The following is a 16,275-nucleotide window of genomic DNA, read 5'->3' on the forward strand; positions in this document are numbered from 1 at the left end:
ATAACACAGAGCAGGCAACTGTGAGCACTTTCATCAGGTCTATTTATTGTTCAGCTTAGTTTATAGTCTTTATTCTGGACGAATTCATAATAATCCTTTAGAATCACAGAGCACCGCTCTTGTAAGAACACAAAGCATTCTCTCAGACCTGCTCTCAATTCATTCTTGTGACATCCCTGTAAAGCAGGAAGGGTCAGGTATTCAGACAGGAAACCAAAGCAGACGCTAAATGACTTTCCCCGGGACATATGGTTAGCCACAGACAGAGCCATAACAAGAATGTGAGTTCCTTGACATCAAGGTCAGGGCTGATGCCATCAGGCTGGTGGTTCTCAATGGGTGACCTGTGAAGGCTCTCGCTGATCCACAGGCTAGGGGCTGTGAAGTTTAAGTCGACCACCATACTGAAAATGTTTCTACTCACTGTTACCCTGAATTCTATAGAATGAATGTCTGGGATGTGACAATGGCTGTAATGTAGTTGCTGGTGTGAGGTCTCGCTGTCTTAAAAATCATAAAAACAGTTTTTTTCCCTGAACCTTTCTTCTTGGGCTGCTATCCCATTTCACTTTTTTTTTTTTCTTTCTTCCCTTTCTCTCTCTGTCATCAAGAGCAGGACTGAAATATGCAACTACAATGCTGGAACTTTATAGACTAATAATTTATATATTTGCTCAACCCTTATCTCATGTGGTTTGGGAGACACCGGTTTTCTATTAGTAGAAATATTCTAGAAAAAAAGATATACCTGCTAATTCACTTCGACTGGCTAACGTGGCTTTAATTCTTGTTTTCCTGTTTTATTTTTGCAATAATTTTCAAATCAGATGACTTCTTAGGAAACTTACTAAAGGGTCTGACTTTAGGTAATAAAATAAATTCTTGTTCCCAGTAAACAGCACCACACCTAGCCGTTATTCAATCTCAGAATTCAGGTGAGTGTAACTGGTGAAATCAAGACCAGTCAATTTTCACATGTGCGCTGCAAAAATACAAACAACAAGCAAACAACAAAACCAAAAACAAAAACTGAACTAGGTCAGCATATATGAGGGAAAATTTCTAAATTTTCACTGGACAGTACGGTCCACTTCAGTGAGATTGGGACCAGTTTCCACCTTGTCAATTACTTAAAGAGCCCTGGGTGGAGCCTTAAGAGAACCATGCTTCTGATTTTTTCCAGTGATGGTTTCACTCCCCAGATCTATACAACTGCAGGCCTAACCTTTCTCAGAGCTCCAAGCTCACTACCAACTGTGTGGTTGAGAAATCCATATGGAGCCCACTTCTGTACATCAAACTAATTAGGTCCAAATCAACTCTCCATTTTTCTTCCACAGTCTGTTGACTCATGCCGTGAGACTCAAAAATATTTCTTTCATTTAAATCTCCTTCCACATTTATAGGGTCACTAATTTTCATTTGTTTACTCATTCATTCATTAAATAGTTCATTGCAAATTCCCTCAGTACTATTCTGTTGTTGTTGTTATGTGCTGTTGAGTCAGTTCCAACTCATAGTGACCTTATAGGATAGAGTAGAACTGCCCTATGGGGTTTCCAAGGAGCACCTGCCAGATTCGACCTTTTGGTTAGCAGCCATAACTTTTAACCATTGTGCCACCAGGGCTATTCTAGACACTAGGAAAACAAAAAACCTCAGAAACTAGTCTTTTGAGGAACGATAGTTACAAGACACAAATTATAATTACTACAAGCACTATACCCTAGTTCTGTTACGTCTTCCCTGAACAATTGCAATAACCATTTTCAGGTCCTCCTCTTCTGCCTCTTTCCCTACCTCAATCCATTTTATTACTCAATAGTCGATTAACCAATGTACCATGGAGACTCATGGTGACAACATGTGTGTCCGAGTAGAACTGTGTCCCATAGGGTTTTCAATGGCTGATTTTTTAGAATTAGATTCCCAGGCCTTTCCTCTGAGGTAAGTCTGGGTGAATTTGAATCTCCAACCTTTCAGTTAGCAACCGAGTGCATTAACCGTTTGTACCACCCAGTTACTCATAGCTGAAGTAATTTTCTTAAAATCTTTTCCTCAAAAACCATTCAGTGACTTCCCACAGCCAAGAAAATAGCCTACAATATGATGTCCTTTGCAATTATGGCAGGGTGTTGGAGAGAACAGAATAATCACCCACACCTGGGGACCAGTGTTTAAGACAGAGCCCCACAACTGGTGTGAGGATGACTGAGCCATTTATTATCCCTGTGACAGTGGTTAAGCACTTGACTGCTAACTGAAAAGTCAGCAGTTCAGTTGCCTCACTTATAAAATGAGAAGGGTAGATTAAAAAAAAAAAAATTCTAAAGTTCTTTCCAATTCTGAAATTTTACGCTTCATTCAAAATATATATGCTCCCACTAGCTTAGACTACTCCCTATTCCTCACATGCCCAGTTCCTAGGCCTGAGGCTCTTGCCCCTAAAATATCCTTCTTCACTTTTCTCTTTCTCTCCCACTGAAAACCATACACATCTTTTACAGTTTTGTTCAAATATTACCTCTTAATGTCTGGAACATAAATGAGATCCCCTTCCTTCAAACTCTCATGTAACTTTGTACGTATCACTTTCTTAAATCAAGTGTCCTGTACTTAAGATGACATTAAAATTTACCTGCTACGAGTCAGATGTAAACAAATTTGATTGGATCACAGCCCCTATTTTTCTGAAGAGTGATGGATAAAATACCCATTCTAAGTAACATAGCCAGTTATTGTTTAAAGCTTAACCTCTTGCAGGTTAACTTGATCTGTTTGGGGTGCATACCTTCTTCATGATTCCCCCTTCACCTTCTTCCTTCTTCCCAGGTGGCTCCTGAGCACTGAGAAAATCCTAGATAACACCATGGTGGTAGGGGTGGGAGGTTGCTGTCATATTTGCAGTTCTCTGCTCCTCACTTGTCTTGCTGAGCTGTCCCACCTCATTGGGTCTCCAGATGCAGATGTCTTTCCCCTTTGTGTCTACTGCTCCTTCATTGGCCTTAATCCACTTGCCTGCACCTGCTGCTGATGCCCACAGTGCCCACCTTGGCCCCTAACCTAAGGCTACCCATTTAGCCTCTTCCTTGGCCTACATTAAGACTCCTTGCTACAAACACATTTAATCATTTTCTGCTGCCTCCCTTGTACAGAGCATGCAAGTTTCTGCATCTCCCCAGGCCAGGCATAGGCTGCAGGGAACCAGGGCTGGGAGGGCCACTCCCTCAAGCCCTTAATAAACTAAGTATACACACACACACACCATCATTTCTACTCTACTGGAGTCACTCCATGTCATTGTAGGATAAGAGTGGCAGGGCGGCAAAAATTTCTAGGCGTAAAAATTGTACTATTATTTCAGAAGATGGTTCTATGCGTTCTGCTTTAGGCCTTACTTATTTCAGAACATGCTTTATGGTCCCTCCTAGATAATGACTGTGTTCAAATCGTGCCTTACTCTTTCGTCTATGGCACTTTACAATTTAGCCTTAGAAATTTACAAATCTTCTGTCATACTTTTATATAAACTTAGTAGATGCTGTTTCTCTTTCTCTCTTTTCTTATAGAGGAAGAAAGAAAAGCAGGTATAGGGAGTAGGCAGAGTTTGGGATATGGAGTTAAATTGTTTCTATGTTGTATAGCTAGGAATCATGAATATTTAGCACAGAAGACAAATCTGAAAACCAGAAGAAATTTCACTAAAATTGAATAAATTACAGTGTTTATACAAGATGGATGATTCAAAAGCCAACATCATCTTACATTATACTTACACAATTATCAGATACAGGCCTTAGAATGTTTATCAGTTAAGACTTGTGTACAAGTTATGAAAAAATGCACTACGTTGTTTTAAACCAAAAGGTTCTGATTTGTCTCATGCAACAAACAGTGTGGTGATGACAGTCCATGGAACATATTCCAGCTCAGTGATAAAATCCAGGAGCCAGGATCCTTTTATTTTCCAGCATCACCATGCATGGTACCTCCTCATGGTTCCATGAAGGATGCTATACGCCCCCGGACTCCATTATCTTATCCTAGACAACCAAACCCAGTGCCATCGAGTTGATTCCAGCTCATAGCAACACTATAGGTCGGAGTAGAACTGTCCCATAGAGTTTCCAAGGAGCACCTGGTAGATTCGAACTGCCGACCCTTTGGTTAGCAGTCCTAGCACTTAGCCACTACACCACCAGGGTTTCCTATCCTAGACAAAGGAAGGATAAAAGATTGTCCCCTAGTAAAATTCACCCTATTATTTGGGAAAAAATGTTCTTACTAGAGACTTATGTCTACATTTCATTAGCTAGGAATAAGCTGCAAGGTCCCTCCATAGCTGGAAGACAGTCAGGCACAACAAGTGCCTTAATTTTCTTGCCTCTGTTGTCAGGAAAGGCAAGGGAAAAAAATATATATATATGAAGCAACAGCTTTGCTGTATTTTGTACTGGTCAGAACATATCTGAAATAAGATGCTCAATTTCGAGTACCATCTTTAACAAGAAACAGATGACAGAGCAGGTGTTACTGAAGAAAGAAATATTTGGACTCAAGAAGAGAAAACTGTAGGGAGCAATGCTACCTGTCTTCAAATATTTGAAGGGCTGTTATGAGAGAAGGCTTGTTTTGTCATTCAGGAAGGCAGGCCTAGAACCCAAGAGTGGGCTTGCTGGGGAACATTTTCTATTTTATCTTAAAGCATGTTTGTTTTCATGAAAAAGAAACCTAGTCAAATTAGATTAAGATAAAGTGGTTAATTATGGCAACGCAGAGGAATATCATGAAGCATGAGGTACAGCAGGTGTCACAGGACTTCAAAGCTATCAGGCAGCTTCTCTCTGTGTCTTTTTCTCTCTCTCATACACACACTGTCTTTTGTAGCTCCTACTGTCACTTTTTTTTTTTTTTTTACTGTCACCAGCGGTCTTCCTAATTCCTACTTGACCCTTTCAAAAGAGAGCGTCAGTTTCCCCAGCTGTCTATGACTGACTATTCTCTGTAACATGTGTGTCTGGCTACACTTGCTTCAGTAGGGCTGGGACACTGAGGCAGGACACCTGTGGCTGAATTTTCTGAAAGATTAGATATAAGGATAGGGAGCATTTACCCATGGACTGATACAAGGAACTGAAAGGTTAGTCAGGCACAAGATCCTCTGGGAAACACCAAATCAATTCCCCAGAAGCCTATGCAAATGTGCTATCAACTAAAACTTACTGTTCTGGAAAGGAAAGTTCAGGCACAAAGTCAAGGGAACACAGCTTGGAGGACCTGGGAGGGACAAAGTTCAAAGTAAAGACCATGGTGTGTGGCAGGCATCATCTCTGTCCTGAGGAGCAGAAAAATGCCTCAAGTCTCTAGTAGATGCCAGAACATCTGACATCTAAACTGGTGAGTGAACGTAATGCCTATATCACAGTCCAATCATTCCCCTTTTCATGGGAATACGTTATCTCCTCTACTTGACTGTCAACACTTCATGTACAAAAGTAAAGTGTGACTCAAATTTATATCTCATATCATATCTAGAAGAGTGTCCTGCACATATTAGGTGTTCAAGATATATCTGGTAGTCATTAACACTGTTCAGCACTGGAACAGGCTGCCTTCTCTAATGGTAAACATTACATTCCTGGACATATTTAACCAATGTCTCATTGACAAGTGTGTATTGCGAATTAGAAATGGTTTAACAAAAAAAAAAAATCTGTCAGTGAGGCCATAAAAGAATTGGTCTCGGAGACGTCCATAGTTGCTTCCAAACCTAAGAATCAACGGTCCTATATTCTGAGGCTAATATCTACATTTCTATGACTGAAAATTTTGACTCAGAGTAGTTTAATTGATAGTATCCTTGAAAAGAGAATTCTAGCAATATTCTGCTTGATAGAAAGCATTTTCTTAATTTCCTACCTATTTTAAAAATTGTATAATTATGAATGTTCATTAGGATATAATTAAACAGTCCTGTTTCCCTCCCTAGTTACTAATATGTGCCAGGGAGCCATAATTTTATGAGCAATTATGAAAGGAAAATATATTCTTTTAAAATAAATTAATTTTATTCCGCTTAGAAAAATGACTTGGCAAATCTACAAAAAATTACTATAGATAGGGAGAAGATCTACTTTGGAGGAAAGACATTAAAATAGGGCAGGGAGGAAAGAAAGAAAATTAAATAATAAAATAGGAATATTACATAAGAATGCTCCATACATGAAAATGTCTGTTCTCATTTCCATAATAACAGAAGAACACAATAAAATCTATTCACTATCCATGGAGGTCCAAGTATTTGAAGATGTTTAATGTACTTTGCCTTTTTATTGTACCTCTGATTTTGGTTAGTTTATGGCTCTGCCTCAAGTTTACTTTTATGGAGATTAATGCAATTTATACAGTATATTTTATTTTATGATATACTTAGCAATAAGTGGATAGTAATTAAGGCTGTGTGAGATCGAGGAAAAATGCCCAGGAACTAAATACTTTTTAAAAAAATATGTTCTTTGAGTGTAATAGCATTTGAACTCTTTAAATAGCTTAAATTAAATTAAAGTTAATAGAGTTTAATTAAAGCTATAGTCAAAGGAGAAAGAGTCTCTCATAAAAAAGAAAGTGTTGTTCTGGGGTCTTGGCCATTTTTTGTGGATCCTCGATGAAGAAACAGCTTTTTGTTGTTAGGAGTCTTCAGGATTACAGTCTAATCCAAAGCTCACGGATTAACTACAATGTGTGAGAGCTAAAGAGTATGCCATTTCCACAAAATCTTCTTACTCACAGCTAACCCCAGCACTGGTTTTCAGAAATGTTAATGTGCCAGGACAATCAAATTCTGTGATTTTCCACATTTAACTGTAGAGCAAAAGCATCTGATATAAGTGGAATTAGAGCAATAGACCCTCTAGCCTGCATTGTGTTTAGAGACACTCAGAGAGGCTTGTTCTTATTCAGACAAGTGAGGACTTGTTTAGGGCTTTTCGTTTGTTTCTCATTTAAATTGTGCAATGGTAGATGTAGTTCCCTGTTGTTAAAAGCAGGGTTAGGAGAGGAGCTGACGAGATGACAGAGGCTTGTAGAGCTGCTACAAGCGAGCCAGCTGGCCTGATAGTGTCCCATCCTGGCTCTCTCTGGTTCATTTGTAACGGTATCTTTTTGTTCCAGATCTATGGATTGGCATACGGCATATGGGCAAAATACCCACTCCCATTCCCTTAACAAATCAAACCCCAGGGCACTTAATAAATCATATTCTCAATCCCTAAAGCAATAACATGGAATAAATTTTTAAAAGCAATTTCATTTAATGTTTATCTTTCTCCTTACAGGTAGAATACAGATTTATAAATTAAAATATGGTAAATCCCAAATTAGCCACTTAAAGGAAAACAAGAAAGAAAGGCTGGGAGGAAAGAAAAGAAAATTATACAGCTGAAAAATGAAAGAATAAGGACTAGCCAACTACAAACTGAACTGAACTTTTTTTTTCTTCTCTTGGCTTGTATGAAAAGAAGCTGGAGATGGTGCTAATCTACACTGTTATTTCCATGGAAATGACAAAGGAATGACATAAAGTCTATGCCTCTATCCATAGAGGCCAAACTAGTTAACTCTGTTGTTGTCATTAGGTGCTGTCGAGTCGGTTCCAACTCATAGCCACCCTATGCACAAGACAGCGAAACACTGCCGGGTTCTGTGCCATCCTTACAATAGTTATGTTTGAGCTCATTGTTGTAGCCACTGTGTCAATCCACCTCATCGAGGGTCTTCCTCTTTTCTGCTGACCCTGTACTTTGCCAAGCATGATGTCCTTCTCCAGGGACTGATTCCTCCTGACAACACATCCAAAGTATGTGAGAAGTAGTCTCGCCATCCTTGCTTCTAAGGAGCATTCTGGCCGCACTTCTTCCAGGACAGATTTGTTCGTTCTTTTGGCAGTCCATGGTGTATTCAATATTCTTCACTAATACCACTCTACCTTTGACTTATTTGTTTATAAACCCACCTCAAGTTTTCTTTCGTAACCATTAGTGTAGCAAATGTTGCATTGCACTTAGCACAGTGCAGTTGCAGGATAATGAATGAATTAGTAAAAGAATCTAAATTTCAGGTGTCTTCAGTCATTTACTCAGCTAAGATCCTAATCAAAACTCAAAACCTCTTTTGTGTTATCCTCTGGGTATGATGATAAAACGATTCTATCATTTCTTTCTCTTCATATATATATAGAGAGAGAGTCATTGTATACATTATATATATATATATATATATATATATAAACCATAATTCCCAATACTACTGGTTTCACAGTAAACATACAAACACCCATATAAAAACACCTATAGTTGTTCAATAGCCCTGGTGGCACAGTGGTTAAGAGTTTGGCTGCTATTTAATGCAATTCTAATCCAAATCCCAATGACATTCTTTAATGAGATGGAGAAACAAATCACCAACTTCATATGGAAGGGAAAGAGGCCTTGGATAAATAAGGCATTACTGAAAAAGAAGAACAAGGTGGGAGGCCTTACTTTACCTGATTTTAGAACCTATTTTACCACCACAGTAGTCAAAACAGCTTGGTACTGGTACAACAACAGATACACGAACCAATGGAACAGAATTGAGAATCCAGACATAAATCCATCCACATATGAGCAGCTGATATTTGACAAAGGCCCCAAAACAGTTAAATGGGGAAAAGACAGTCTTTTTAACAAATGATGCTGGCATAACAGGAGATCCATCTGCAAAAAAATGAAACAAGACCCATACCTCACTCCATGCACAAAAACAAACTCAAAATGGATCAAGACCTAAATATAAAATCTAAAACGATAAAGATCATGGAAGAAAAAATAGGGACAACATTAGGAGCCCTAATACATGGCATAAATGGTATACAAAACATTATAAAGAATGCAGAAGAAAAGCTAGATAACTGGGAGCTTCTAAAAATCAAACACCTAAGCTCATCCAAAGACTTCACCAAAAGAGTAAAAAGATTACCTACAGACTGGGAAAAAGTTTTTAGCTGTGACATTTCTGATCAGCACCTGATCTCTAAAATCTACATGATACTGCAAAAACTCAACTACAGAAAGAAAAATAACCCAATTAAAAAATGGGCAAAAGATATGAATAGACACTTCACTAAAGAAGACATTCAGGTAGCTAACAGATATATGAGGAAATGTTCACGATTATCAGCCATTAGAGAAATACAGATCAAAACTACAACGAGATTTCATCTCACGCCAACAAAGCTGGCATTAATCCAAAAAACACAAAAGAATAAATGTTGGAGAGGCTGTGGAGAGATTGGAACACTTATATGCTGCTGGTGGGAATGTCAAATGGTACAACCACTTTGGAAATCGATTTGGTGCTTCCTTAAAAAGCTAGAAATAGAACCAGCATATGATCCAGCAATCCCTCTCCTTGGAATATATCCTAGAGAAATAAGAGCCTTTACACAAACAGATATATGCACACCCATGTTTACTGCAGCACTGTTTACAATAGCAAAAAGATAGAAGCAACCAAGATGCCCATCAACAGATGAATGGATAAATAAATTACGGTATATTCACACAATGGAATACTACGCATCGATAAAGAACAGTGAGGAATCTGTGAAACATTTCATAACATGGAGGAACCTGGAAGGCATTATCCTGAGTGAAATTAGTTGCAGAAGGACAAATGTTGTATAAGACCAATATTATAAGAAGTTGAGAAATAGTTTAAACTGAGAAGAAAACATTCTTTTGTGATTACGAGAGGGGGGAGGGAGGGAGGGTGGGAGGGGGTATTCACTAATTAGGTAGTAGATAAGAACTACTTTAGGTGAAGGGAAAGACAGCACACAGTACAGGGAAGGTCAGCGCAGTTGGACTAAACCAAAAGCAAAGAAGTTTCCTGAATAAACTGAATGCTTCGAAGGCCAGCGTAGCAGGGGCAGGGGTCTGGGGACCATGGTTTCAGGGGACATCTAAGTCAATTGGCATAATAAAATCTATTAAGAAAACATTCTGCTGCACCCCACTTTGAAGAGTGGCATCTGGGGTCTTAAACGCTAGCAAGCACCCATCTAAGATGCATCAATTGGTCTCAACCCACCTGGATCAAAGGAAAATGAAGAACACCAAGGACACAAGGTGATTACGAGCCCAAGAGACAGAAAGGGCCACATAAACCAGTGACTACATCATCCTGAGACCAGAAGAACTAGATAGTGCCCGGCTACAACCGATGACTGCCCTGACAGAGAACACAACAGAGAACCCCTGAGGGAGCAGGACAGCAGTGGGATGCAGACCCCAAATTCTCATAAAAAGACCAGACTTAATGGTCTGACTGAAACTAGAAGGACCCCAGAGGTCATGATCCCCAGACCTTCTGTTAGCCCAAGACGGGAACCATTCCCAAAGCCAACTCTTCAGACAGGGATTTGACTGGGCAGTGGGTTTGAGAGGGATGCTGGTGAGTAATGCACTTCTTGGATCAGGTGGACACTTGAGACTATGCTGGCATTCCCTGCCTGGAGGGAAGATGAGAGGGTGGAGGAAGTTAGAAGCTGGTGAAATGGACATGAAAAGAGAGAGTGGAGGGAGGGAGTGGGCTGTCTCATTAGGGGAAGAGTAATTGGGAGTGTGTAGCAAGGTGTATATGGGCTTTTGTGTGTGGCTTGATTTGTAAACTTCCACTTAAAGCACAATAAAAATTGTAAAAAAAAAATGAGTTTGGCTCCTAACCAAAAGATCAGCAGTTCAAATCCAGAAGCCACTCCTCGGAAACCCTATAGGAGAGTTCTGCTCTGTCCTATATAGGGTCAGTATAAGTCAGAATTGACTTGACGGCAATGGGTTTTTTTTTTTTTTTTTTTTTTTGGTTTTATAGTTGTTCCAAAATAAAATGCAGATATTGGATTTCAACATTGAGTATAAGTAGTCACATCACTGAGCATATGAACTGTTAAAAGAAATTACATGTGATATCATGTGGAGAGTGAAGGAATCAATTGAAGAAGGCTTTGAGCAGTAGGCATGATTTCGGAAGTTTATTTTGTTGAGTGAGGTCTCAGTAAACAGGTAAACGTAAAAACTTTTCAGGTTTAGATGTGGCATTACAAGATGGAAAAAAAAGAAATCCAGGATGGGAAAGGTGTCAAATACGTTTACGAAGCTGGAGCAAAAGGAGACTGTGACTAGATTTGCAGTGAGAGAACGAAAAAAATGTATACAGAATTAAGGAGACACAGTAGTTAGTCTTCTCTGTAAAGTAACTAATTAGCTCAGCCTTCTTTAATCCATGAAGATCCATAGGCTGAGGTGGCGTCTATCTCCCACAAAGAAGGATCTTGGCAAAGTCAGGCATTAACAGCTAGCTGGTTGTGTTTTAAAACCCCAGGAATTCTACCACTCTGAAAGGCCTCATCAACATTTTCCCAACACCAGTCCAGTTTCTTAGTGGGAAAGCCATGACCAAGAGAACAGATCGCTTGGCCAGAAGGGATCTTAGAGTTTGTTTGCTAGTGGTTACATGTTTGCCCTTTGGCGTCAGCCTTCCTTGTTACCGGTCCTGCTTCTGCAACTTACTGGGTGTGAATCTTTGAGCAAGTTATTTGGCTTCTCTGAGCCTCAATGTTCACATTTACAAAAAAGGAATTGCAATACTTCAGTAGATTTTACGAGGAATTAAGTGAGAGATTAAATGCCTTTAATGTGGTAAATTTTAAATAAGCGCTGGCCATTATTTGATTTAATTTCTTCACTGTATGGATACAGAGAATAATTATAACAATAACTCTAAACAATGCCTTTTTAGCTTTTTGTCTTTTAAAAGTACTTTCCCATATGTTTCCTATCTAATCCTATGGTGCCTGTGGAATGGGTGATTATTAGCACCATTTTATAGAGCAGGAAACTGAAGTACAGACAGGTGATGTAACCATCTGAGAACACACAATGAGAAAGGGGTTGGCTGCTCCAGGATTCTGATGCAGGTCTCGTTTCCCAGAAGTACCAGGCTGAAATATTAACAATAGCTAACATTTACCAAGAGTTTACTCTGGGTTAGCCACTGACCAGGCATTTACATGCATCATCTCGTTTAAGGCTCACAACAACTTCACGATGAAGTTGATATTCAAGTCTCCAACTCAAAAAAGTTAAAGTAATGTGCTCAGGGTTATTAAATTACTAAGTAGTAAAGCCAAGTTTGAGCCCAAGCAGTCTCATGTTTTATCGCTAAACTTAACTGTCTATAAATAGAAAGCTATGCAGGAGTGAAGTGTCCAGAAAAGAATGTGATCGTTCAACAAATAGTTTGCAGCCTCTCTTTATCCAGCATTATGAGAGATATAGGAGGACAGGAAATAGTAACAATGCACCAAAGACTTCATGTATGAGCTATTGTGCTAGGCACTGTACATATATTATCTTAGCACCCTTAGAAGGTATATGGCATTACCCTCATGGACACTTAGGTTATTCTTTACTCCAAGTTACAAAGCTAATGACAGAGCTAAGACTTGAACCCAGGTCTACCTGAAAGCAAAGCTCTTGAGCATTCTCGGATGCTACAGACCTTTAAAGCATAAGGGACCTTAGCCATCATCTCAGCCAGCTCTCACCCTCACCTATAAGCAAACTGAGGGCCTAGGATTCCATGTTTTTCCTTACGGGCAGATAGAACCCACTTTGTCCAACCTCAACCCCAGTGACCTTTCTACCTCATCATGCAGTATAAACATGGCCTCAGCCCCAAGGAGCTTATAGTCTAGTTGGAAAAACAAAAAAAAATCAGAAATCAACACAAGGTAACATACATTGGAGTCTGTGTCCTGTTCAGAAGAGACGTGTTTTCTGGAAGGTAAAGATACTGAGTCAGTGAGCACAATAAAGGTAGCTGGACAGAGAGGCTCTCTAATGTATGTTGTTGTTGTTGTTAGTTACGGTTGAGTCAGACTCATGGCAACCCTATGCACAGCTGAATGAAACTCTGCCCAGCCCTGTGCCATCCCCATTATCGATTGTGACTGGATACATAAAATTTTCATTGGCTGATTTTTGGAAGGATATCTCCAGCCCTTTCTTACTAGTCCACACTAGTCTGAAAGCTCCACTGAGACCTATTCAGGATCATAGCAACAGGAAAGGCTGCAATGAAAGATGAATGGTGCCTACACATGATGTATACTGGCTGGTAACTGAACCTGAGAGTCTCCTGCATGGAAGATGGGAATTCTACCACTGAACCACCACAGCCCCCTTTAATGCACATTAAAACCAAACCAACCCCATTGCCTTCGAGTTGATTCCAACTCATAGCGACCCTATGGGACAGAGTAGAATTGCCCCACAGGGTTTCCAAGGAGCAGATGGTGGATTCGAACTGCTGGCCTTTTGTTTAGCAGCCAAATGCTTAACCACTGCACCACTAGGGATCCTTAATGTGCCTTAAATTCCCCTAAGTGCAGATTCCCAGAGTGGACTCAGAAAGTCTGAATTAGTATACCAGCAGTCTCAACTGCTCTGATTCTGAAGCATGCGATAAAATTTACTACTTTGAGAAACAGAAAATCTGAAATTACCTTTGAAAGTGGTTAAAAATAAGATTGGATGTGGATAATAAGAGCAGATTAAGGTGCATTTTGGAGACGAGGCAAAAACAGTTTACGTTTGATATAAGTAGGGAGATTTTGGAGAAGGCGAGTGAAGATGAGTGCTCTGTGAAGAATGGCTCGAACCAGGGAGAATATGGAATTGAGGAGTAACAGAAAGGCCTAAATGAGAGAAAGGAATGGATTTTAGAGGCATTTCAAATGGAAAACTCATAGGATTGACAGTTGGTCAGATGGAAGGAATAAAGAAGATGAATAGTAGGAGCATCTGGGTAGAGGAGAAGTAGGCTGGTCTGGCTGTGCATGTGCACACCTAGTGGTCACTAAAGCCCGATAAATGCTTTTTAAGTTGTACACCATGACAAAGTTAAAGATTCTTTATGAAAGGTGTAGTTATAAAAGACGCAAAGCGCTCCTTTCAGAGATTCCTACGTGAAGGAGGAGACCAAAACTCACATTCCTCATGGCGCCCTGAAAAGAACCCTCTTAAAGGAACAAATTAGAAAATGTTTTGCTGATACTTGATCTCACCCAAACTAGGAGGCTCTTGGTTTGGCTCAGAAAAGGCTGATTATTTAACTCTTCTTCTTCAGCAGTTTTGTTCATACCTCTTCATTTTTGCCTAAAGAGAGAACTGAGAAACACTAATACTGGATATTCAGAAAACTGTTTTCCAAAAATCTTAAAATGTTTAACCAGCATTTTTAAAAGTCCTTTTTGCAGCTAAGGGAAAGACGAGGCACTAAAATTGGATATCAAGGATCCTGTTCTCCAATGCCTGATCCTGCCCCCAACTAAAAAAAAAAAAATCAATAACAGTACAACTCTAATAATTTCGTTTAAGCTGGATAAACCTCAAAAAACTGGGAATTTTGAATTGTTTTCTTTTTCTGTCTAAGTAAGTCAGATCTTTGAAGTTTTTCCATTAACACTTGAAAAACAATTTTGGGACACTACAGTCTATGTAATGTTCAAGATGCAATCTGAAATGAAAACCTGAGATTCAAAGGCTAACCAACTAATTGAGTGTATATGTATGTTTTCTTAACTAACGGCAGACTCCAACTGAGCACTCCAGAGACATTGAAAGGTTTGGGTCAAAAAAAGGGGGAGTGGATTTTAATTGAAAGATGAAGCCCAGTTCCTAGTAGGAGGCAAGCAAAAGTCAATGGATCAGTTTTGTTAATCTATGAACTTTGCACTTTTAAAAATTGGGCTTATATATAATCATTGATATAATCTGAGTTTTTCAACTTGAGAACTTCAGGTCCTAGGGGGGACAAAAAAAAAAAATCTAGTTGCTCTTATTTAGGTGATTTATTTCAGTAAAATTAATTTTATTTTTCAAAAAATATATATATTTCTTGAGAGTCCAATATGATCAAGGCACTAGGATTATTGAACATTTAGACTTCTATGAGATGATCTGGTTATCTGTATTCATAGTAATAGAATTTTGAGTATTTCTAATATAAAAACAATTGGCTTATTTGAAATACTTAACCATTTAGTTTAAATGGTGGTCATTGTCGTTTATTCATTCAATTTAAATTTTGAGTAAATTGAGCACCTACTACATGACAGCTCTTGCTAGGTGTTGAAGGGAGGGTGATTGATAAATGTGGGAAAGTGGAATCATAAAGATGAACTCACAGCGTAGTGTGAGAGAACTACAAAAATAGCTAGAATTTAATGTGAGAAATTACATAACATATAGATATCAGATGCTATAGGTATACAGATATATGAAGGGGAAGTTGCGTTCGAACACAGACTAAAAGAATAAATAAGAACTAGCCAGGTAACTAAAGGCACTAGTGAAAAACAAGGCTCCAGGAATTAATGGAATAGCAATTGAGTTGTTTCAACAAATGGATGCCGTTCTGGAAGCACTCACTCATCTATGCCAAGAAATTTGGGAGACAGTTACCTGACCAACCAACTAGAAGAAATGCATATGCATGCCCATTCCAAAGAAAGGTGGACCGAAGGAATGCGGAAATTATGAAATAATATCATTAATATCACACACAAGTAAAATTTTGCTGAAGATCATTCAAAAATGGTAGCAGCAACACATCAACAGGAGAACTAAAATTCAAGGCAGGTTCAGAAAAGAATGGGGGCTGAGGGATATCATGGCTGATGTCAGATGGATCTTGGCTGAAAGCACAGAATACCAAAAAGATGTTTACCTGTGTTTTATTGACTACACAAAGGCATTTAACTGAGTAGATCACAAAAAAAATTATGAATAACATTGTGAAGGATGGGAATCCCAGAACACTTAATTGTGCTCATGTGGGACCTGTACATAGACCAAGAGGCAGTCATTTGAACAGAACAAGGGGATACTGCATAGTTTAAAATAAAAAAAAGATGTGTTTCAGGATTGTATCCTTTCACCATACTTGTTCAATTTGTATGCTGAGCAAATAATCTGAGAAGCTGGACTATACATGAAGAAGAACATGGCATCAGGATTGGAAGAAGACTCAGTAACAACCTGTACAATATGCAGATGCTTGTTGAAAGTGTGGAAACCCTGGCGGTGTAGTGGTTAAGTGCTACAACTGTTAACCAAGAGGTCAGCAGTTCAAATCCACCAGGCACTCCCTGGAAACTCTACAGGACAGTTCTGC

Source organism: Loxodonta africana, chromosome 4 (assembly GCF_030014295.1).
Source record: "Loxodonta africana isolate mLoxAfr1 chromosome 4, mLoxAfr1.hap2, whole genome shotgun sequence".
NCBI classification, from domain to species: Eukaryota; Metazoa; Chordata; class Mammalia; order Proboscidea; family Elephantidae; genus Loxodonta; species Loxodonta africana.